This window comes from Orbicella faveolata, unplaced genomic scaffold, assembly GCF_042242905.1.
Source record: "Orbicella faveolata isolate gen_17 unplaced genomic scaffold, um_ofav_v1 contig_46, whole genome shotgun sequence".
Classification (NCBI taxonomy): Eukaryota; Metazoa; Cnidaria; class Anthozoa; order Scleractinia; family Merulinidae; genus Orbicella; species Orbicella faveolata.
Window position 1 is genome coordinate 6,412,911 of NW_028301576.1, and position 14,670 is coordinate 6,427,580.

Here is a 14,670-nt window from a genome sequence, read left to right on the forward strand (position 1 = left end):
CGTTAAGGTTACAGTATACCTTCAGGGGTGTCTCGCGCGCAAGCGATGTAGCGCGTGCAGTTTAAGCTGTAGATACCTAAACCCCTATATCAAATTAAAGCTTATGGGGCTGGCTATCAAACTATACCAAGAATTTTGAAAGAAAATGAATTGTCGAATTTTTCACGACCACTAAATGCGAGCGCCCGAATCACCTTTCGAAAGCTACAAGTCAAAGCGAATTTCGTTTTTCGCCAATTTAATTTTTTCCTCGGTTTCAGGGCCCAAAGCGCTTAAAAAACGTGTCTGCGTTTTGGCATATTCAATTGCAGTAAAAAGTTACAGCACATTTTCGAAATAGGATTTAAAAAAATGTGGAGTGATCGTACAAAAATCGCTCTCGAAGAAAAAGTATTTCGAAATTAACAATTCCCAGACACGCTTTTGTAGTTTATATGTTAAACTAGCCACTGTCCAAATTTAAGAGCAATTGAACAAATTCCCTTTGAGTTATAACTCTTTCAAGTGTCTGCTTCAAGTGAAAAAATTTATTCGAGAAAACAGCGCTAAGAAACATTTTCTGCTTCGTAAACAAACTCCGCCCACAAACGCCTTCAACTGGGTTCTCAGATAACTAAGCCAATCAGTGCAGGGAAAGTTTACTACCGTTAACCTCCTGGTGAAATTTACGCGCGAATCTCTAAAAAACTCTTGTGTTTCGCAATGCGCTCAAGGAACCGAAGGTAGAGAGATAATTTTTCTGTAGCTCGGTTTTTCTTGAAGCTGGTCTGGCAAAATGGAGAAGACTAAACAGGATACGAACGCTAGAGTGGCTGAGCGAAGGAAACAAACAAAAGAAAGCGCGGAGAGCAACTGTGTGTGGGCAGCTGTGCATGGATAATATTTCAAATGGTCTCAATGAGTCCGACGATTCGTCGATATCGGACTCATCAGAAGAGTCTCTGTCAGCATCCCTGTTATTGCTGTCAAGTTCCGAAATTTTTACAGAACCTTTCTTTTCTCTTACCACGAATATTTGCCCGCCTTATACGATAACTATAGCTTCATCCGCGTGGCGAACTTTCGCTTCTTCACTCATTGATGTATTTTCATTCGTTCTTCGCTGTTTTCGCTTTTTCGAACTAGTCCATGGTTTAAACGTGGTCTATGTTTACTTATAACTTAATAGAGACACGCCTAATACCAAAGATGCTGGGTAGTCAGAACAACAATGCTGATCAACTGAGTAGTCAATTCGTGACATCCATATAGGTAATTCCCGCGAAAATCGTCTCGGTTGATTGCATACGCGCTATAGGGCTGTCAATCAAGAGGTAAACTTTTACTTCCGGTGAAAACGTAAAACCGCCATTTCTCCGCCAATATTTAGCCTTTTCCAATTTTTTTTTTCCAGAAATTAGAGATTATTCTTCGACCACTATTTTGACCCAAAAATCCAAATTTGAAGAAAATTGCCGACCCGAAGGTATACTGTAACCTTAAGAGAGCTTCCACTGTACTTTGGTCCTGCAGTTGGTTTAACTACGGTTTGAGATTTGCTGAGTAGCCTAGTAGGTAAGTAATTGTTTTGGTTCAGGTTTTTCGACACTCAATAGCCCATTGCAAAAAACGTGAGAGGACTGGGAAAGAGTATGGTTGTTTTCCGTTTGTTTGAAAAACTATGATATTCAAATGAAAGATAAACTAAATTTGAGAGTCTTAAGGAAGAATAGAGGTATTTAGAGGAGGAAAATGGCAAAATGATAGCTCTTCAAATATCACCTAAAATAGAGAGTTTGTATGGACTGGGTAGACAGGCCACAACATTGTAAGGGTTTGTATGGAATTTTGCCACTATTGCAAGGCTCCCATTTGGACAATTTTCCGCTGAAAACTCTCAAACTTGACTGGGTAGCTTTTCATTTAGTAACATTTCATTTGAAATGTTTAGATTTTCAATGTAATCAATATACGAAACTCATCCCAGTCCTCTCGCGTTTTTTGCAAACGCCGTAGACAATGAGTCGAACCAAGAGACGATCAAGGTACTTTATACCTCGATCTTCTCTGGTCAAACCTAATCGAAAAACAGGTCGAAGCAGAAATAATTACAGGTTTTTTTCAGTAGTACTTGCGACTACTGTGAACTGTTCACCGAAGTTTGACTTGGTCGAACTGAAAGGTACTTAATTTTGGTTGACTCACAGGGAGCACACAATCTTGTTGAATAGAAAGAGAGTAAATAAAGGAATGAAAAGAACGAATAGTTTACCTTTGTCTCCTGTTGTTATTTCTTACGCGACCTTACGGAAAAAATCGCTACACGTACTTACAAGTCCTGCGTCACACTGTAGCGATAAACTCGTACCTAGGCCTTTTCGCGCTATGCAAATTTTTTTTTTTTTGGTTTACATCAGAAGCATATCACCTAGAAGCGTTTAACTCTGGTTCAATGCTGCCGATTATTCCGAACCAATCAAATTTAACTTCCTAATATGAAGAAAGGGCTCTCGCGTGGATATGTCATAAACGCGCGGACTACACGCGGACAGCAATGAAGGACACATTCAGTCGTTGCGAGTTGAGAGAAGGTTGGTGTTTCTGGGCCGATTTCTGCTCTCATCATGAGAATCAAACGAACCTTTTCTAGGAGCTGCCAGTGTCATACATAGGCCAGTTATTTGCCAGGTCTCAATTGCATGTAAGCTTTTTTTGCATCAAAACTAGTCAATGGAAATCATGCTATGCTGAAAACGTTTGTTTAGCACGCGCGCTTTCGTTTGCTGGATAACAATGAACAGTATTGTGGATTATTTTTGCGTGATAGCTGAACTTTAAGAAAATCGGACTTGAAATTGTGGCTTTTCTCTTGATTTGTCAGATGTTCGCGCCACGATTGTGTGATTTATACCCTTGTTATATCACGATAAGTGAAAAATTTTGTGGCTCGGCTTGTTCCCTTTATATCTTAACGAATGCTTTCTTATAAATAAAACTGTTGGAGCGATCTGTGCTCATAGTTCTTTAAAAAACGTTTAAAACAGATCTAAAAAAGTAAAACTGTCGCTAAATTTTCGACTGCCTTCTGCGGTCTTCTTCAGAGAATGATGATTTCGCGCGATTCACAGAATTTTTAATAAGCTGGGACGTTATTGCTCGTTGCCCCCTAGGGAGGCAACCAGTGGCGCATAAACCCTTGGGAAGGGTACTCTTTCATTTACGGAGTTTTTGTCTAAGAAAGAGTGCAAGGATTCCAAAAACAGTCTTTTGTTCTTACCGCTCACACCTGTTTCAAGAATGTTGGCGTAACTATGATGTATATCGTGGGCGGATTCAGCATGTTGTTTGATTGCGGAATTGACATTTCCATTGGTTCCGGGCTTGTGTTCGGTCCCCCGAGATTTCCAATTTCTTTTGCTTTCCCCGACATACGTGAAAGAACATGTCCGACAGGTCACTTTGTACACAATGCCTTTTAATTGCTCTTTTGTCGGCCGGTCCTTGGGCTTTTTGAAAAACATTTCCCAATGTTTGTATTGGTTTGAAAGCTGTCCTGATGTTTTCGCGGCTCAAAATGGAAATGTCAATTCCGCAATTAAACAACATGCGGAATCCGGCCACGATATACATCCTAGTTACGCCAACATTCTTGAAACAGGTGTGAGCGGCAAGAACAAAAGACTGTTTCTGAAAATCCTTGCACTCTTTCTTAGACAAAAACTCCGTAAATGAAAGAGCACCCTTCCCAAGGGTTTACGCGTCACTGGTTGCCTCCCTAGGGGGCAACGAGCAATAACGTCCCATGCAGCTTATTAAAAATTCTGTGAATCGCGCGAAATCATCATTCTCTGAAGAAGACCGCAGAAGGCGGTCGAAAATTTAGAGACAATTTTACTTTTTTAGATCTGTTTTAAACGTTTTTTAAAGAATGTTTTCTTGTTTTCTTGTTGTAGTACGTATGCCATCCGTTTGTTTGGCCGATGTTCAAGGGTTTTGGATCCTGCTTTGGATACTAACTGCTCTACTAAACTGAGACATCATCTCATTTACCCTGCATTTACATATTCATTACCATGTTACTGCCTGTCTTGAATTGTTATCTCAATTAAAAATTTACTACTCTTGGATGTTATTGTTCAATCATTTTTGATCTCCCACTTCTGTGCACTTGTTTTCCTTTGAATGTTGGCGGTAGTGGGAGACTACACATAAGCTTAAATCAATAAATAATAAGTGTTTTATGTGAATTTACACATGACTGTCAACCCACCTGGTGTTGAGTTTAAAAAACATACTTTGTAATTAAATTATTATTTTCAAGTAGATGCAAGTCAGTGTTTTGTTTTTTTTTTTCATCCCCAATCTGCAATTTAAGTTACAACCACTGTAAATAGTATGAGGTCTATTATTTGTCCAAAACATTCTTTTCATGTAATTCAACCAGGCCTTTCCATTGAGCCCAATTTCCCTTTACATGGCCTCACATGAGGGCCCCTCACATGTACTGAGAACCCAGGAATGGACACACCGAGCAAATAAAAGTTACATACAACAACTAAACACTAGGTGAAGAGAAATCTCTAACTCTCATCAGTTTTAACATTGATATTGTCAATGACAATGACTGAGGCAAACTCATTAGTAGGCCTTTTACTTTAAACACATTCAAGCAAGTTTAGCAAGACCAAAATCATCTTTATCACACTTGTCTACAAAATAAATACACGCAGCACATTAATCTTGGATTTGTAATGTTATTTTTTGCCACTTACATTGGTTGCCCTTAACTTAGTGATTGTTGAAGCAAACCATACCCTACTTCCACAATATTATTATCAATTTGCCATTATTTATTGATTTATTGATTTATTCCAGTCACTGCAATTTATGTTTGTTATTTTGAAAGAAACATCGCTCATTAGGGACTGTTCATTTTTTATGGGGTGGGGAGGGGGACAGCTGGTGGGATTTGATAAAAAGTACCTCTTCATCAGAAATTTTTTTCCTACCCCCCGTGTACCCCTAAATGTCTGTGATGGCCCCCCATGAAAATTAAAAAGTAAAATCATTGCAGTCTGAAAAACATAGATGATTTTAAGCCAGTATAAGCAGTTTTGACACTGCACCAGTTAAGTCATAAAAATATACAAGGATCAGAGCCCCTAAATCATAGCTGAATTGCCTTGACTGTTTCACGAAAAGGAGTTGTATGGTCATTAGTGAAGGTTTGAGCGTATTTACAGGGTTCAAAGAAGGGGATCTGAGGGCATACTCCCACATAAAAAATTGAATGTTCAGGACTTCAGGAATTTTATTTCAGGCATTCTAACAGGCCTTTTGCACTTATAGATGCTGTCGTCACAACACCCACATTCAATTAGAAATAAACAAAGCCTGAAAAAAGCTGACATTGCCTCTTTTTAAGTTACTCAAGGAGGTTCAGCTATATTTAGCAACCAAATTCTTACAAGGAGTTTAATTCCTACTGTAGGGTACCTTTCATAGCAGGGGGGGGGGGGGGGGAGGGTTTGGGAGGATTTTAAAGCTTCAGACAGGGTTCATATCCTTTCCAGAAAAAAATTTCCAGGACTTTTCCAGGACTCAGATTGATTTTTCCAGGACTCTAAAATTCACATTATCCCTTTCACTCCCGAGATCTCAATGTTAATTCTTCTTACTGTCTGCCATACATTTCATATTTTTTACTTGAGTTTAACAGATTTCCAGAACTTTCCAGGACCAGTAGCCTTTTTCCAGGACTTTCCAGCCCTGGAAAAATTATGCCACAATAAAATTCCAGGACTTTCCAGGTTTTCCAGGACCTGTACAAACCCTGTTCAGAACCCGAGGAATGCTATTTAGGTATTCTGGCATAAATGTTGCACTAGATAGATGCTATCATGAAATACCTGTACGACGGAACAAAATTAAATACAGTCGAACCTCCCGTAAGCAACCACCCAAAATGTCAAGCCTAAGTGGTTGCTTACGGGAGGTGGCTGCTTATGAGAGCTTAGACCATATTGGGTCAGAATTTTGCCTCATTAGCATATGGTAACTGCAGAGACTTACCCCATATTTTAAATGTTTTATTCGTGTCAAAAGTCAATTTTGAGAAAGAATCTGGTACTTTCCAATGACAAATTTCAGTCTCTTGTACTACACAGGAATGCAATAATGATACAACATCAGATTATGAAATTTAGGCTCTATTATTTGTGAAGTGGTCGCGGCCACTTAAGAGGTGGTTGCTTACAAGAGGTTCCAAATATAGTGCTTTGAATTTGAAACTTTTTGTAATCTGGAGAACTGTTTGACGAGGAGAGTAAGTCACGCTAGGAGGTTCAACTAGACCTGTATTCAAGTTAAAAGAGACAAAAGCTGACATTTCCTCTGTTTTATCAAAAGGAAGTTATTTGTGTAAGTTGAGCTATATTTAGCAACCAATGCCATAATCTTTCTGGTTACCACTTCTCTGCGTTCCCCTTTTTGATGTTTTTGTTCTCCACTCCCACTGTTTGAGCAAAAGAAGGATGTAATTTCCAGCCCCACAGGAAGGTGCATAAATTGTAAAAATACTTACAAATGAATTAAAATCTCAGTCATTTCCAAGACTTGTGTTATTTTTGGAGTCACAACACAAAGTTCAAGTTGCTATTCAGATTGGCAATTATTCTCAGCACCTTGAATTGCTACGTTTTGCATTTAATTTACACAAGTCACACAATGTAAATTGCGCACACACACCGAAAAAGCTTTTCATTCAGTTTGATTGGCTTATATCTTTCCTTAACACAATCGTGATCGTCTCTTTGCCACCCTAGTAGACACTTAACGGAATAGCCATAACCTTTAAGGTGAAAAAAAAAATTGTGACATTTTGCCAAAAGCAGGATCTGCTGTTACCCTGGATACAATAATTTGCCAACTTGAAACATAAAGGAACAACTCTGAACAAGTAAGTACATCAAGTAAACCGTACGACTATAAAGCCAGAAAATGACGTAAATGTGATAAATGAAAGGTTTTAAACTGACCTTGACGACATGATGGCTTGTTACCAAACAAGTTGTAGCCAACTTGGTTTACCACCTAGCTCTGAAAAAACCTTCGAGAATAACTCGGCGAGAAAGGGAATTAAATCTTATTTTAACACGAACAAGTTCTCTTCCTTCAAACACATTTATTTTTACTACTTATAACCAGGCATCCTTTTTTTTTTTCTTGTCCTCCGTAACATCGATCGCTGCGATCTGCTTCGCAATCCAACAGGTGGTTGGACGTTCGACTACATATGGAGATCTAGAACTTTACCAAGCCGTTTCCGAAGACTAAGAGCCGCAGCAGACCCAAACTTTAACAAAGAAAACCTTATCCTCTGGCGTATATGGATGATACTTAACCTCCGACATTTTGCTTTGCCATTGCTCTGAAATTCCATGACATACTTCAAACTGTAGCGCTTGTTACATTCCAGATAACACAAAACGATCGACTGTACAATATCACCATCTTTGCAACTGTCCTGAAAAATCTTCCTAACTTCCTCACTTTTTCATACGTCCCTTACATATTCATACCACCTAACCTAAGTACCGCGTATTTGTAGCGAAAGAACTTCGCCTGTTCACTAAATAAATCAAAAACCCTCTCAAATTCTAAATACCCCAGACACGTTAATAAAGGTTTTTGTTGTTGTTTATTTATACTACGGACAGACTGCTACAATGTTTTACCGATCCGAACTCGCTGGCACAAGAGTCCAGTTAAACCTTGAATGTTTCTGCCAACTCACCACAAACTCTTTCAAGTACAACCTCCTCTCTTAATGCTTTTCCCTTGACGCTAATCTTCTTTATCATCATGCCCGAGAACTTCTTCCCAGTATTGATAATAAACCGCTGACCATACCCAATACCGCTGTTAATACCTAGTTCACCCATTGTTTCCATTCATTCCCCTTATTCACCTTCATTTAGCCTCATCCACGATCATTCATATACCCTCATTCACGTTCCGTCACTTGCATTCACCCTTATTCACGTTCATTCACCCGCATACACCTTCATACACCCTCATTCACGTTCAGTCACTTGCATTCCCCCCTATTCACATTTATTTACCTTCATGCACCTTCATACACCCTCATTCACGTTCAGTCACCCTCATTCACTTTCATTTACCCTCATTCCCCTTCATTCACCATCATTCACTCTCATTCACCCTCATGCACCTTCATATACCCTCATTTATCTTCATTCATCCTCATTCGCCTTCATACACGTTCATACACGTTCATTCACCCTCATTCACTTTGATTTACCCTTATTTACCTTCATTCACCCTCATTCATCTTCATTCACCCTCATTTGCCTTCATACACCCTCATTCATTTTTATTCACCCTCATTCGCCCTCATAAACCTTCATTCACCATCATTCACACTCATTCACCCTCATTCACCATCATTTACCATCATTCATTCTCATTCACCCTCATTCACCCTCATTCACCCTCATACACCATCATTTACCCTCATTCACCTTTATTCACCCTCATTCACCTTCATTCACCTTCATAAACCCGCATTCACCTTCATTAACCTTCATACACCATCATTCATCCTCATTCATCTTCATACAACATCATTTACCCCCATTCACCCTCATTGACCCTCATTGAGCCTCATTCACTCTCGTTCACCTTCATACACCTTCATTCACCTTCATACACCTCCATTCACCTATCTACACCTCTATTCATCTTCATACACTTTCATACACCATCATTCACCTTCATACACCATCATTCACCCTCATTCACCTTCATTCACCCTCTTTCACCATCATTCACCCTCATTCACTCTCATACACCTTCATTCACCATCATTCATCCTCATTCACCTTTATTCACCCTCATTCACCTTCATACACCACTATTCACCTTCATTCACCTTGATACACCTTCATTCACTATCATTCATCCTCATTCACCTTCATTCACCATCATTCACCTCCATTTACCTTCATCCACCTTCATACACCTTTATACACCATCATTCACCTTCATTTACCTTCATACACCATCATTCACCCTCATTCATCCTCAATCACCTTAATTCACCATCATTCACCTTCATACGCCATCACCCTCATTTACCCTCATTCACCTTCATTCACCCTCGTTCACCCTCATTCACCTTCATACACCTTCATTCACCATCATTCACCCTCATTCACCTTCATTTACCATCATTCACAATCGTTCACCCTCATGCACCTTCCTACACCACTATTCACCCTCATTCACCTTCATACACCTTCGGTCACCATCATTCAACCTCATTCACCGTCATGCACCTTCATACACCATTGTTCACCCTCATTCACTTTCATTTACCATCATTCACCTTCATACACCTTTATTCACCATCATTCACCCTCATGCACCTTCATACACCCTCATTCATCTTCATTCACCCCCATTCGCCTTCATACACCTTCATACACCTTCATTCACTATCATTTACTATCACTTACCCTCATGCACCATCATTCACTCTCATTCACCGTCATTCACCTTCATACACCATCATTCACCCTCATTCACCTTCATTCACCCTCATTCACTCTCAAGTACATTAATGCAAAGAATGTTGTAATACATTTGCAAACTTCTGTAACGTTTACACTGTAGCCCAAGAGAATTACATGCATTGGGAATGTTTTATGAGAACTACATATTGAGCTAAGTCACCCACCCCTGTAAGAAGGCCAGCTGTATCGCGAACAAACGCACTTATGTCCAGGATTGAGTGTACTTACAAAGTTAATAATATACATGAAAAAATTAAATGATTCTGATTAGCTGAGAGCAGTGCAGTTCAAGTGTAACACTAGTGCGAAAAGTGTAACATCAGTGCAAAAGTGTGACACCAGTGCAAATTACACATCGTGATTTTGGATTATGATTGACTGAAAGACAATAGAATTGTTGTTTACAGTCTATCGAACTTTATCTCTGGCAATCTTTGTTAACCTTTCCTTTGTGTACTTTTGCAGTGAAAAAGCTGGTTCACCGCGTCAAATGGACAGGATAAACCTTCAGATACGGAAGGTACAGGAAACCTGAAAAATAACAGTTTAATAAGAAAGACAAACACCAAAGACACAATGATAAACCATAAAGGAACAAGGATGGCGAAGGATGGAGAAGATTAACACGGATTGCAAACGACGAATTTGAAAAATTGAGGCTAAACTTTTCAATATGCGCAAACCGTGACTGAGCTCCTTTAAATAAGCTTAAATTTGGCTATTTCCGTAAAAAAAAAATACGAAAAATTATGAGAACTAAAGAAAATGTTAAAAAGAAACCGAACAAATGGCTAGATTTAAATTCTACAAAGAAACTGAATTCTAGATATAGAAGCGCTAAATTAAAATACCGTAGTGCAGCACGTTCTTTCCAGCGAACTTCGTCCACAGGAATTTTTACGGTCAAATTAAAAATGTTGGTTGTGTCGATGGTTAGATCTTCGTGCGATTGCGTCAGCTTATTCATTGTCAGAGAAAAGTTTTTCTTCCAAAGATATTTTCCAAAGACGTGAAAAAGAGGTAAGAAAACTGAGTATGCGTCATAATTTGCGTGCGCATAAATTTCATCATTATTAAAGTTGAATTATGACGCAACCGTAATTACTTAGCTGGACCAAAAGTACGTTTTACGACGCTTCACCGCGGTGTTCTTGTCTGTGAGATCTTCGACAGTTAGGAGCCAATTTCGATTTATTAAATGTCTTACTTAGCTCCGAGGCTTAGGGGAATAAAACAAAAGAGACCGCCTCGGGTCTAAGGGATGAATAATTAACTTCTTTTTTTATTATTCCGTTAAGCCTCGCGGAGCCAAGTTAGAATTTTAATATATCAAAATTGGCCTATTAACTACAAACATAGCATATTCGGATCACAATTCCTTTCAGGTGCGTGTTTTTCCCCCAAGTTGCTCATTTTCCACAATTCAAAGCACACAATCTTAACGTGGGATGTATTTCTTTTGTTCAAAGCATATTTCTCGTGACTGTAATGAATTTTAATGTGGGTATATATAAAGAAGTGTAGAATGACACACCCATTTTAGCGTCGGTCGCCGTTGCATTGAAGGCAAGGGCGAAGACGTCTTAGTCGCTTTGCTCCCTTCAGGCAAGTCCATATTTTCTTTATTTATCGCCGTTGAATTGAAGGCAAGGGCGAAGACATCTTAGTCGATGTGCTTCCTTCAGGTAAGTCCACATTTTCTCTAGCTAGTAACGTGTCCTAGCTGTTTCCCTCGTCTTTCAATTTGATCAGTTAATGGTATAATAAAACTTTCCTCAATGCTGTGAAAGCTTCGAGGTGCATGTGTTTTCCTTGACACCGAAGACTGTATTTAAGCGAAGTTGAAAATCGAATAGCAAACATTTCTCTTGTGAGTAACGGAATGATTATTTTTAATAAAATGTTTGTTTACAGCTTGATAATCTGCTTGGTTTGCCGTTTGACTTTGTCATTCGCAATTTGTTTCGTCACCTCGAAGCGCTACCATATACACTCTTTTTAACTGTTATAAAAACAGAAAATTCCAATCGCCATTGCCTTTGCTCTGATACGCAAAGAACAGTTATGTAGTTATATCAAAACCTATAAATAATCTTCAGTTCGTTCCCACTGCAGTGCACCACTTTGTTGGTAGTCGTTTAAAAGTGTTATTCCACATTTTGAGGGAGTTCTGTTGAGTGCAAGGCCGATAGACGTCCGTTAACTGATACTAATACTCAATCAAGTCAGTTTTGCTTGAGTTAACACGCGAAAAACTTAACCATGAGTTTCCTGTTTTTTCACAAGAATTGACCAGAGGCAGCAAAGTTGTATCTAAAGGAATTGAATTGGAGTGACAGGCCTCATTCACCAATTCAAATGAAGTGTAGCACGACCAGCTATGGACTCCTGGCAAGTTTCATGTTGACGACAACTCCGTTGAAGTTCAGATAAGTGAATCACAGTTGTCGCTAGCTTTCATGTAATATAATGAATTTGGACGTATTTTTGCTTAAAATTAACCCACAGACAAAAGTGACACGTATTATTTATTTCGTACTATTAAATGAAAACATTTTTCATTTATGTTGCAAATACAGGAAATCGAGTACCGAGTCTAAGATCTTACGATTTGGTGGCACTAAAGTTTTACTGTTTTTTTGTTTTTTTACATAATCCATTCGTAGAATGCTTCAGTTTATCGTCCTGCGATCGTGTTTTTCTGTTTAAAAAAATACTTTTGAAATCCATAGCAAGAATCTAAGAACTTCTAACTTATTGACTACACTGCCAAAGCTAACTGACGAGCCTATAGGCGTAGTTCAATGAGGAAAACGAGCAAAAAATACCAAAATTCTCAGCGCAAGAAAGGATTTGCAAGTTCGTTAGGCTAGTTATATTGTTATTTGTTCGCCAACATGAGAGCAATTGGCTTTTGAAACAAAGAGCTGTTTGGTTGTATAAAAACTGAATTCAAAGCAATTGACGTCAATGTCTGCAAGCAGTGAATATTGCTCTTTATCTCTGATCCGTTGACAGAAAAACGTATTGCCAGAATGTTGTCATGGAAATCAAACGCAGATGAATCCGATGGATTGACCACACACTTCCCAAGGTTGCCTAGAGATGGACACCAACTGGCAACAGCAAACCTGGTTGGCCAAAAACCACCTGGCGCCTGCCATGAGCTCAATGAGGAACAACATATCGTATAAAATAGAGATGTAGATGGATTGTGGCTGCCTTGTGTCCCACAGAGAACGAAGAGGATTAATTAAAAAAGTAAGTAAATCTCGTTATCAACCTTACAGCAAGTCTTTCATCGTAAATGGCGGCTGTCCTTCATTATCAACTCATTCTTACGCTACCAAGTTGAATAGAAATACATGAAAGTTGAAGAGTTGTTCCAAATCGATTGTTTTAATTTGTGACGGCCATTTATTATGGTTCAACTTTCTGACCACAACATGCGAACAAGTTTTTGGGGTGAGCAAGTTATCTGTCCATAAGATAATCATAAGTAAACCTAGGTGATTAAATAACTAAAGTTGCTGCCGTTTGCTCTGCTATCTCCAGGATGACCAAAGATGTGTTAAAGGACAGTTCACGAGTTTCTGGATTTATTCATCAACCTTAATTAATTGAATTTCATCAACGTTAACTGAATGTTGGATGGCAGTGTGCAGAGCTTCACTTCTGGCGTACGATCGATGACTATTGGAAAAACATCTTAGCTCAGATAAGTAGATAATGGTTTTCCTATCTTTACACTCCAAGAGTGTTAAAAATCGTGATTCTGATTGTAAAATTGATAGATTTTCAAGTTTCGTACCATTGCTGCGTATAAGCGTACGGTTGTCTTGTTGTCCAGAAAATGCCATAATTTATATCAGTACAATACACGTGCACTGTATTATGTTCGATAATAATTATTATAATGAGACTACCGTTTGTTTGGAAGGACTTTGGGTCGAGCTTTTGTTGGCTCAGATCATTTTCGCGTGGGGGGTGGAGTTATTATGTGAAGGAACTTCTTGCACTTTTTATTTCACGTTCTTGGAATTAAGCGTCTGAAAACGTTTAGGTGAAGAGGAGAATACCACGACGTAAATAGTCATAACAAAGATTCTTTAATAATCATTAAATCCAATTTTAATAGCTAGCTTATATTATAACCAAGTTAGAAAGTATTATCCTTGATTCTTGGAAGCGCGAACAATACAACCCATCTTGGATTCCATGGGAATTCTACTTCATTTTTGAAGAAAATGCTAAAATTCAAAAACACATCAAAACACTACTGTTTTCTGAAAATTTACATAGTTCTCAACTGTATCTAACACTGCTGTAAATTTATTAGTTGACAAGGTAGTGTTGATTAAATATTCTTTTTTCTCTGTCTCTCTCGCTCCAGGCGGCTGATACATCACTGTTGACAGAAAGGGTAGCGATCTTGGATCGCAATGTACTGTTGGACTCTGGCACAAGTTGACTATTGGAAACATCAAATCTCAGATAAGTACATTATTTCTACTCTCGTTAACTTTTAACAGTTTCAGTGTAAGAATTATGAAAATCTCAGAAACTGATTAACTAGAAGATATTGTCTTGATGAAGAACCAAATTCTTAGAATTAATATTAACAACAATATGAGAAAATCAGTAACAAGAACACACATTTTGAGCATGGGATGTACTTAAGAGTTACCACTTTGAAAAACTAAATTCTCAGAGTTAGCATTTAAAACAATGAGAAAACCAGTAATGAGAATATACATTTTGAGCATGGGATGTGTTAAAAGTTACCACTCTGTTCGTTATGCTGAAGGTCAACCTGAAACTATCGAATATTATTTCTCGTAATTCTTGTTTTTTTCAAGGCATTGATGAAGACCATAACCAAAAGTTGCGGAAATTTAGATAACAGAAAAAAGTATTTTGCTAAAGTGAGAACAATGGTGGTTTCTTTTCGAGAAAAATTTAAATGAAGAGGAAGGGGTAGTAAGTAATTAATACATGGCCGCGGCTTATCAATAAAATCATCTCGTGAATGCTCACTAGTTTTCCATTAAGTCGAGATGAATGATACATCGAACTGTCGTTTTGCATGTATACA

General features: G+C 38.4%; 1 long non-coding RNA gene across 1 annotated transcript; it reads left to right on the forward strand.

Annotated features, from left to right (window-relative positions):
• Window positions 1-352: 352 nt before the first annotated feature.
• Window positions 353-4,302, forward strand: LOC149098146 (uncharacterized). Its single transcript, XR_016203733.1, has 2 exons — window positions 353-1,554; window positions 3,933-4,302. It is a non-coding gene; the product is annotated as an uncharacterized LOC149098146 (long non-coding RNA).
• Window positions 4,303-14,670: the final 10,368 nt, after the last annotated feature.